This window comes from Sapajus apella, unplaced genomic scaffold, assembly GCF_009761245.1.
Source record: "Sapajus apella isolate SASKATOON/1434 unplaced genomic scaffold, GSC_monkey_1.0 scaffold10, whole genome shotgun sequence".
NCBI lineage: Eukaryota > Metazoa > Chordata > Mammalia > Primates > Cebidae > Sapajus > Sapajus apella.
In genome coordinates, this window is record NW_022436950.1 from 37418956 (window position 1) to 37428095 (window position 9140).

The window sequence follows — 9140 nt, forward strand, 5'->3', positions numbered from 1 at the left end:
GTTGCTCAAGCTGGTCTTGAACTCCTGGCCTCAAACGATCCTCCTTCCGCTGTCTCTCAAGTGCTGGGATTACAGGTGTGAGTCACCGCACCTGGCCCAATTGTGCTCTTTCACCTCTACTCACCTTCTAGGCAGGAATCGGGGTCATTAGCAACTGATACATGCCCTAAGTAGCTGCTGTGAACCCAGGAGGAAAGACAAGCTTATACATTCACCCCAGCTTGTGGGGGAAATGCTATTGATGGGGTTCAGGACCCAGTACCCCAAAATCTTGGCATTGGAGAAAACGGTAGAAGCAGGAAGGTCTTTCTGACATTTTCCCGCCCTTCTGCCCTTCTCCCCTGAAACAGGCTGTAAAAAAGTCCCCTGGCTGTTCTCTGAAGTAGGTCAAGAGACCTTCACTTGAGAGTTGCCTGCCTTATACCTGGAGGAAAGGAATGCCCTCATTTCTGAAGACCTACAGACACAGAGAAGAATCTGAACAAGAGGCCTCGCTAAGATGCCTTCCGGTTTATTACCACTAGATCACAGCCCCTCGTCCAATCATACTCCTCTACAACTCTCCTCATCAAATCTAGGTATGAAAATACACAGGTTTCCTTGTTTCTGGGGGTCCTCATTTCTGAAGGCTTTCATGTCACATAGAACACATTCAATAGGCTGGGTGCGGTGGCTGATGCCTGTAATCCCAGCATTCTGGGAGGCCAAGGCAGGCAGATCACCTGAAGTCAGGAGTCTGAGACCAGCCTGACCAACCTGGTGAAACCCTGTCTTTACTAAAATTAAAAAGTTAGCCAGGTGTGGTGGCAGGCACTTGTAGTCCCAGTTACTTGGGAGCCTGAGGCAGGAGAATCACTTGAACCCAGGGGGCAGAGGTTGCAGTGAGCTGAGATTGTGCCACTGCACTCCAGCCTGGCAACAGAGTGAGACTCTGTCTTGAAACAAACAAAAACATAAATAAATTTGTATGTTTTTCTCTTGTTATTAATATCTTCTCTTATAAGGGCCTTAGCCATGAACCTTGCGATGGGTGAGAAAAGGAGAGTACTTTTCCTTCCCTACACTATAAGGGATATTATTGGGTCAATTGAAAAAAAGATTGTATCAATGTTAACTTTAATAAAAGTGATAATATACTATGGATATGTAATAAAGTATTCTTAATAAATACATACTGATGGTTTTAGGGGTTAAAGGGCCATGAAATATATACAGGTGACCCTTGACAGCACAGATTTGAACTGCATTGGGCCACTCACACATGGATTTTAGTTACACCAAATATGCCCAACTCTCCCACCTCCTCTTCCACCTCTGCCACCCCTGAGACAGCAAGACCAATTCCACCTCTTCCTCCTCGTCCTCAGCCTACTCAGTGTAAACATGACAAGGATAAAGACTTTTATGATGATCTACTTCCACTTAATAAATAGTAAATATATTTTCTCTTTGTTATGGTCTTCTCAACATTTTCTTTAGCTTACTCCAGCTTAGGTGTTAATCGATCGTTTATGTTATTGGTAAAGCTTATGGTCAACTGTAGGCTATGAGTAGTTAAGTTTCTGGGGAGTCAAAAGTTAACACGGGAATTTTTTATTGCATAGGGGGTTGCTGCCTCTAACCCCTGCATTATTCAAGGGTCAACTATACTTACTCTCGAATGGTTCAGAGAAACATTTGACATAGATATATGTACATGGATATGTAAAATTGTATATTTGTATATATTTATATGTGTGTGTACAGAGGAGAAGAGAGAAAATGAGAAAGCAAGTGATGAAGTGATGAAACAAGTGGGCAAAATATGAATCTAGGTAAAAATTAGATGGGTTTTCTTTCTTTTCTTTTTTTTTTTTTTTTTGTTTTTTAAGATGGAGCCTTGCTCTGTCACCCAGTCTGGAGTGCAGTGGCATGATCTCTGTTCACTGCAGTCTTCGCCTCCCGTATTCAAGCAATTCTCCTGTCTCGGCCTCCCAAATAGCTGGGATTACAGGCATAGGCCACCACATCCGGCTAATTTTTTATATTTTTGGTAGAGACAGGGTTTCATCATGTTGGCCAGGCTGGTCTCAAACTCCTGACCTCAAGTGATCCATCAGCCTCAGTCTCCTAAAGTGCTGAGATTACAGGCGTGAGCCCGTGCCTGGCCAATGGGTTTTCTATGTACGATTTATAATCTTGCAACTTTTCTGCATGCTTGAAATTATTATTATTATTTTGAGACAGAGTCTCACTCTGTTGCCAGGCACCAGGCTGGAGTATAGTGGTGCGAGCTCTGCTCACATCAACCTTCACCTCCCGGGTTCAAGCAATTCTCCTGCCTCAGCCTGGGACTACAGACGTGCACCACCACGCCCAGCTAATTTTTAAAAATATTTTAGTAGAGATGGGGTTTCCCCATATTGGCCAGGATGGTCTCAATCTCTTGACCTCGTAATCCGCCTGCCTCGGCCTCCCAAAGTGCTGAGATTACAGGTATGAGCTACCGCGCCAGGCTGCTTGAATTTATTTTTATATAGAAAGTTTTAAAAAGGCATGCTCTTAGATAAATAACTCTTTGGAACTTGTTGTTACATAAAGTTAAGACTTCTCTCCTTTTGTTCTTCAACAAACTTCCTGAAAGAGGGATCAGCACTCTACGTCACTTCCCTGCCTTCAGCTCATGCCTCAACCCAGCAAAGCTGTCTTCTGCTCGCAGCTCTCTGCTGCAGCCACTCTTTCCAAGGCCAACCCCGCCCCAGTGTTCTCCAGTTGGCAGCCTCTCAATGGGCCATATCCTTTATGACGCTCTATAGCATCTGATACTGTTGACCATGCCCTTCCACTTGGGACTTCTTCCAGGGCCTGGCCCCGCTGCACTGTGATGATGTCATTCAGTCATTTCTACACTCATGCTTCGGGAAGTGGAGGCTGTCTGAGGTTTTGGTCTTGGATTCTCTTCTTGTATCTCTTTCTCTCTCTCCTTCTCAGCACCGGAACCAGAGGCATGAAGATAATGATGGGGATGACTTCCAGAATTGTATCTTTAATCTGATCCTTCTCCAAGACTCCAGAACTCCATGTCCAGCTGCTTCCATCTCAGCCTCTGCATATCCCTAACCCATACTCTCTCACTTATCCTGCTCTGAGATCACTTTGTAGATGATTCAGACTCATGACTCTGGAATCTTCTCTTCATCAGCTTGCCCTGGATCCAATCCTGTTGGTTATTCTCCTCTGTAATACATTTCCAATCTTTTTCCTCTTCACTGTGGCCATTTCTCTGACCGAGTCAGGCCATCACCATTCTTGCTTTCATTGATGGCACAGCCTTAAACTGTTCTACCCATCTTCAATCTCTACCCCTTTGTCCTGCCAAGAACCTGTATTACCAAAATATTAATCTGATCATATTGCCCCTCTTCTGACGTCTCTTCATGGCTCCCCAGTACAAATAGAATAAGATTCAAATATCCAAGGTGTTCAAGGTCCTCCATTATTTAAAGACACCCTACCATTCTAACTTTGTCTTCAAACACCATGTACCCCACTCATGCTGGGTCAGTCACTGTGCCCTGAATCCTCCTGCACTCTCCTGACTCTGAATCTCTGTCCCTGTTTCCATTTATAACACCCTGCCCTTCCTGTCACTTCAGACAGAACCCAAATGCTGCCAGCACCAGGAAGTCCTCCTCAGGCTCTCCCATCCTGAGTTGGTCTCTTGCTCCCTTGGGTTCCCTGGTACGTTGCTGTACCTCTGGTGCTTTATATTCTTCATGCGTCTGTACCACCCAATCCCACCCCTAAAGGACCACCTGCTCCAAAGGCAGGTGCCCCTTACCTGTGGCATCTTCGTCATCATGGAGGCACTTAGCCAATGTCTGTGCTTTGTCAGATGACTGCACATTCACACTCACCTGTAAGAGGTAAAAATGCTTTTGCCAGCCTGTGACATTCTCCCCCTTGTTGACTAGAACCCAACTTTTAGCAACCTATTTGGTTTTCTGCTAGTCTGGGATTTGGGAGAAGACATGATAGGCACTGGTTGGCAGAGCAGCGGGCTATACCGTCTGCTCCCTGGGACACGGACAGGACTAGGGAGAGGACATCTGTTGGAGAATCTGAATAGGGCTGGGAAGAAGTAGGAAAGAAACAGCCCTTTGGGTTTGGGATATGTCTTCACTAGAAGGCTGTGTCAGTTGGGTGTAAGGGAAGAAAAACTTGCTCTCCTCACGCATTGCTAAGTTCATGGCAGAGGCCCCATCGCAAAAGAAAGATAACAAAAGAAAAGCATAGAAACTTACTTAAGTTTTAGATGACACATAAGGAAATGAAGACTCAAAAAAACAGGCAAATGTGTATTTTTATGCTCAGTGTGATGAAGAGATGGGTAGTCATGGAGAAGTATGACTGGACAAAGGGGCATGATCTAATGGCAATAAACGAGGGAGGGTGAAACGAGCAAGGCCTGTGTGTTCATGTTTTTCTCTGTCTTCAGACACAAGGATGTTCCTCTCCTCTCGGTACAAGAGGGGCCCCTCTCTGAGTGTCTTTTGACCAGCTTCAGGGCAGAAGCGTGGAAGAAAGGTGACAGGGACCTTCCTAGGTTACATGACCTGCTGCTGCTGTTTTTGCAAATGCCAAGATGGTGTGCACTGGGAGAGTGTGTCCAAAGCCCATCACTGGAAAGCAGATGCTGAGACAGAGTTGAGAGTGCAAGAGGTTTGTTGGGGGATAATGCCTGTGAAAGATGAAAGGGCGAGAAAGCCAAATTGGGTAGGGAGAGTCTCAGAATGCAGTGCACATCTGCCAAAATCTCTCTCAGCCCACCCCACCGGGAGCGCCACGCTGGCAGGGACTCCAGGCACCACATTCCACCATGCTCAGTCATTAGCTGGGGCTCCCCAAGAAGAGGGAAGCTCAGAGCCAGGGTGAGTCCCAAAGGCTCTACCAGCTGGAGGCTGTCAGCCCACCACACTCCTTGCAGTGGAGTGACAAGTCATCTCTTGAGGGGAGATCCAAGCAGCACACCCCCGAGGCTGTCACAAAGCCAGTGGGGAAGGAGCTGGATCATTGGGTCCTCCTAGATGTGGAGACATTAGTGTCTCCCTCTCCTCCTGAGTCCCCAACCCCCTATTCTCTAGGCCCACAAGTTTCTGAACCTGGTGCTGCAGGCATTTAACTCACAAAGCATGGAGGGAACTGAGGGGCTCCCTAATCACCAGGCGAGGACATGAGTAGAGAGGAATGAAGTTTCCTTATGGTGTGAACTCTCTGTGAAGCGCAGCACAGGCTCCTGTCTCTATCAGTGTGTCCTCCTCTCTATTAGAGATGTGACCTTGAGTCTAAGTCTCCAGCCTGCTTGGAAATGTTTCATTCAACTGACAAGGCCTTGTCGCTTTGTCATCTAAGCCTAGGCCTTCCACTTGCCTGCTGCCCCAGGGATACAGCAGAGAGACAGGCCTCCGCTCCTCAACTTTCTTGTGTTGGAAATCACTGAATCCCTGATGCTACTGTCCCCTTAAGAAAGAAAGAAATGAGAGTCTTGCGTCCCTACAAATAGGACCCTCCCCTCGCCACTCACCCTCCCCTCACCCTTCCCTTTCTTTCCCTCAAACCTAGACTGGTGAGAAACTGCAGAGAAACAACATCCACAATTAAGTACGAGGTCACATTTAGTTCAGCACCATTGGCTGCTTAATTGGCTGATTCTATTGCTGCTTTCCTCATCTGCCAGCACAGCCTCTAACAAGCCGCTTGCAGGGCAATTATTCCTCAGGTTCCTGAGCCCCGGCCGGTGGAAGGGTCTGCTCCCCTTCTGGGCATCCTGGTATCTGAGAATCTGCTGGTGGTGGGGAGTCGCTTCTCACCTAGAGGTCCTGGGTGAAACTTACATAGGACTTAGAGAACCACATCATCCAAAGGAGGAGGAGGCTCCAAGATCCAGGAAGGAAGCTCAGCTTTCTCCAGGGCCTTGAAAAGGCAGGCCCGACTACCCTTCTGGGGAAAGGGAGTGAGTGGAAAGGCAGTAAAACTTAATGGTTAGTTAATGCATAGAGTCAAGCAGGTCCTGGTCGAAATCTGGGTCTGTCCTTATGAGTGGTATGACCTTGGGAAAGTTACAGGCACTAATCTTTTCTAGGCTTCAGTTTCTTCCCATGTAAAACTGGGATCATAGGACTAACAGCAACAGCTATTCTTCCATTATCGCCTACAAATAAGGATTATAGAATGTTTCTGAGTCCAGTGTGCATTTTGCTGCCGTGAGAACAGCCATCGCAAACATTGCTGAGGGGATGGGCTGCTTATGCCCCTTCTAAACATAGCTGGGAGAAGTTGTCCATACTTACCATAACTCTCTGTGTGGACATGCAGGCCACTTAGGCCAAGCCGTGTTGCCAGCCGAAGGAAATGCCAGCACCTACTTTCTACCAAGACTTACAGGCTGAATGTGGGGCCAGATCTGAAAACATTTCCAGTCATTCATTACCGAAACTAAAGCCTCTGGGCTGCTCTCGTACAATGGTGTGCAGGAGCTAGAGCTCTCCAATAACAGCGCGGGACTGCTCTCATCCAGCAGCCGAGTTGGTGGTCTCTGTTCTACCAGCTGTGGTCAGGAGAAAGGCAAGTCCCAAAGAAAAATAGCTTTTTTGTTTTTAGATGTTGGGGGAAAAAATTGATCTTTAAAAAATAGAGGCCAGGCACGGTGGCTCACACCTGACATCCCAGCACTTTGGGAGGCCAGGGCGGGTGGATCACCTGAGGTCAAGAGTTTGAGACCAGCCTGGCCAACGTCGTGAAACCTCATCTCTACTAAAAATACAAAAATTAGCTGGGTGTGGTGGGGGTCGCCTGTAATCCCAGCTACTTTTTGGAGTTTGAGGCAGGAGAATTGCTTGAATTCGGGAGGTGGAGGTTGCAGTGAATGGAGATCATGCCACTGCACTGCACTCCAGCCTGGGCAACAAGAGTGAAACTCCATCTCAAAAAAAAAATTTTTCCATTTGTTCAAATTTTGCTAATGAGACTAAAAAGCTAGGAGATCATTACCAATTCCTGCCTAGCGTACACCAGAGTTTGGGTGAATCCAGTTCAATGTGGGTGGAAATAGTGATCGGTGCTCGGGAAGGTGATGTAAGTACTTGGACTCGCTGGAAGGGTTGCTGGTCCCCCCAGCCTACCTCCACACCCTTCACTTTGTTTACCTGATTTAGCAAGGGCTTTTGTGCTGCTCTGACTCATTCCCCAGGAAATTGAGAGGTGGGATCTGAGTTATCAATTTGGGCAGCGGGAGTGCGCCACTATCCTTTCAACAGATCTCTAAAACAATTGGCTTGATTTAAAAATAAAAAGTTACTAGGGATACCCAGGAAATGAGAGAATAAGAATGGAACCATTGAAATGTCTGGGTGTCTAAGGAATGTGCCTTTTCTGGATTCAGCTGTTTTCAATATCTCTAAGGAGACTTGGGAAGGAGTCAATAAAATAATCATGGATAATGGAAATTCAAGATAATCTCAAGCAATCATTCCTTTCAAAGTCTTCCTCAAAAATTTTACCAGGGTTGGTAAGGAGCTGAACTGCTGATTTGGAGTTTTACTTCCTTTTTTTTTTTTAACTCCATGCTTTCAGACAGGCTTCTTAATGAGCAGGGGGTGGCTAAAAGGCAGGTGGGTTCTTAATGAGCAGAGGGTGGCTAAAAGGCAGGCAGGATGTGAGAAGAGAAAGGAGGAGTCCTGATAATCCACATAGATAATTGGGCTGTGGTTAATCAAGGGCAATATTGCAGCCCTGGTTCTTTTAGAGGAAGCGCAGACAGAAAACACGGGGAAGAGCTTGGCATTTCAAACCCCTGAAGCCCTAATGAAGAAGAAATTTGTTCATGGGAGTGTTAAGGAGACTGTCATATCATAAGTACCCAATTAAGGAAGCCCTTGCAAGCTTATTCACTCCCAGGAAGTCTTAAGAAGGGTAGAAAATTTGTTTGTTTAAGATAAAAACAATCACAACAAAACCCTGTAAGTTTCATAGACATTTATTGATTGGCTCCCCAATATCTGTCCATTCTCCCCTTCCCCTTCTTAACAGTACCCCCAGCTTCCTCTGGGAAGTCATCTCTCCCATTTTCAGCTGTGTGCCTCTAGGTGATCCACCCCCAGTGTTAGGGAGAGGGGGCGTGATCTACTCTAAACCAATCAGTGCATCACTCTCCCCCTGGCCTTCTTGATTGGCTCCCAGTTGGGACCATCACTCTCATCTGCCCATCAGGGTCAACAAGACTCTGTTTGGGGTACTGCTGGCGGCCATCTTGCCCAAAAGAAGAGAGCTTCATGTGGGCGAAGCCTGATGAGGAAATGGAGAGGGAAAAAAACCCAGATTGGTCACATTGTTTGCGCCACTAGAACACAGCCCTTCCTAGAAGCTAGCCCTACCCTAGACTTTTAGATTAAACAAAGCTGATAAAATCCCTTGCTATGTGAGCAGTTTGAATTGAATTTTTCATTATTTGTAACTGAAACCAGTCAAAAGAAACCAGCAGTAGAAGACCAGATGGGACACAAAGCCAGCATCGTTGCCGAGAGAGGACATAAAAGAGGAACACCCAGTTGAAACTCTACGATATCTTCCTGTTAGACCCCAGATATGGAGCAGTCGTAGTCACAAGCCTTAGGCCTTGTTCTTGCTCCTACAGAGCCTGACGCTATGGAAGCAACGTCCAGGCTAAACCCTGGATCAAGGTTAGCAGCAGTACTATACAGGCCACAGCCTCACTGTAAGTGGCCAGTCATTAGCCCCTGCTCACCCTCGATGTGCAGGGAGTAGTGTGAGAGACTGTTGGGGCCTGACGCAGACTTATGCATACCTTCCGGAAAACTAGTGGTATCACCTCCTCGTGAAGGATGCCAGTCCCCTCTTCCCTCTATTCTGACAAGTTACCAACAAGGCCAAATGTTAGCTTCTCCTTGATAAAATAATTCTCATTGTGGACTGTACATGACCCACCGTGCCAGCGTCCTTTCCTGAGGTGGGTGGTGGAATTTTAGAGGGAAATGCCAGCATAATTTGTAAGTGACCTGAGACAGGATGAGCCCTTATTCCCATAGCATAGGACCTAACACATGGGAGGTACTGGCTAAATGTTTAGTGAATGAATGAATAGG

General features: G+C 46.7%; 1 long non-coding RNA gene across 1 annotated transcript; it reads left to right on the top strand.

Annotated features, from left to right (window-relative positions):
• Nucleotides 1-1471: 1471 nt before the first annotated feature.
• Nucleotides 1472-6693, top strand: LOC116551536. The gene is made up of 3 exons (XR_004268988.1): nt 1472-1576; nt 2123-2131; nt 6674-6693. It is a non-coding gene; the product is annotated as an uncharacterized LOC116551536 (long non-coding RNA).
• The last annotated feature ends 2447 nt before the right edge of the window (nt 6694-9140 follow it).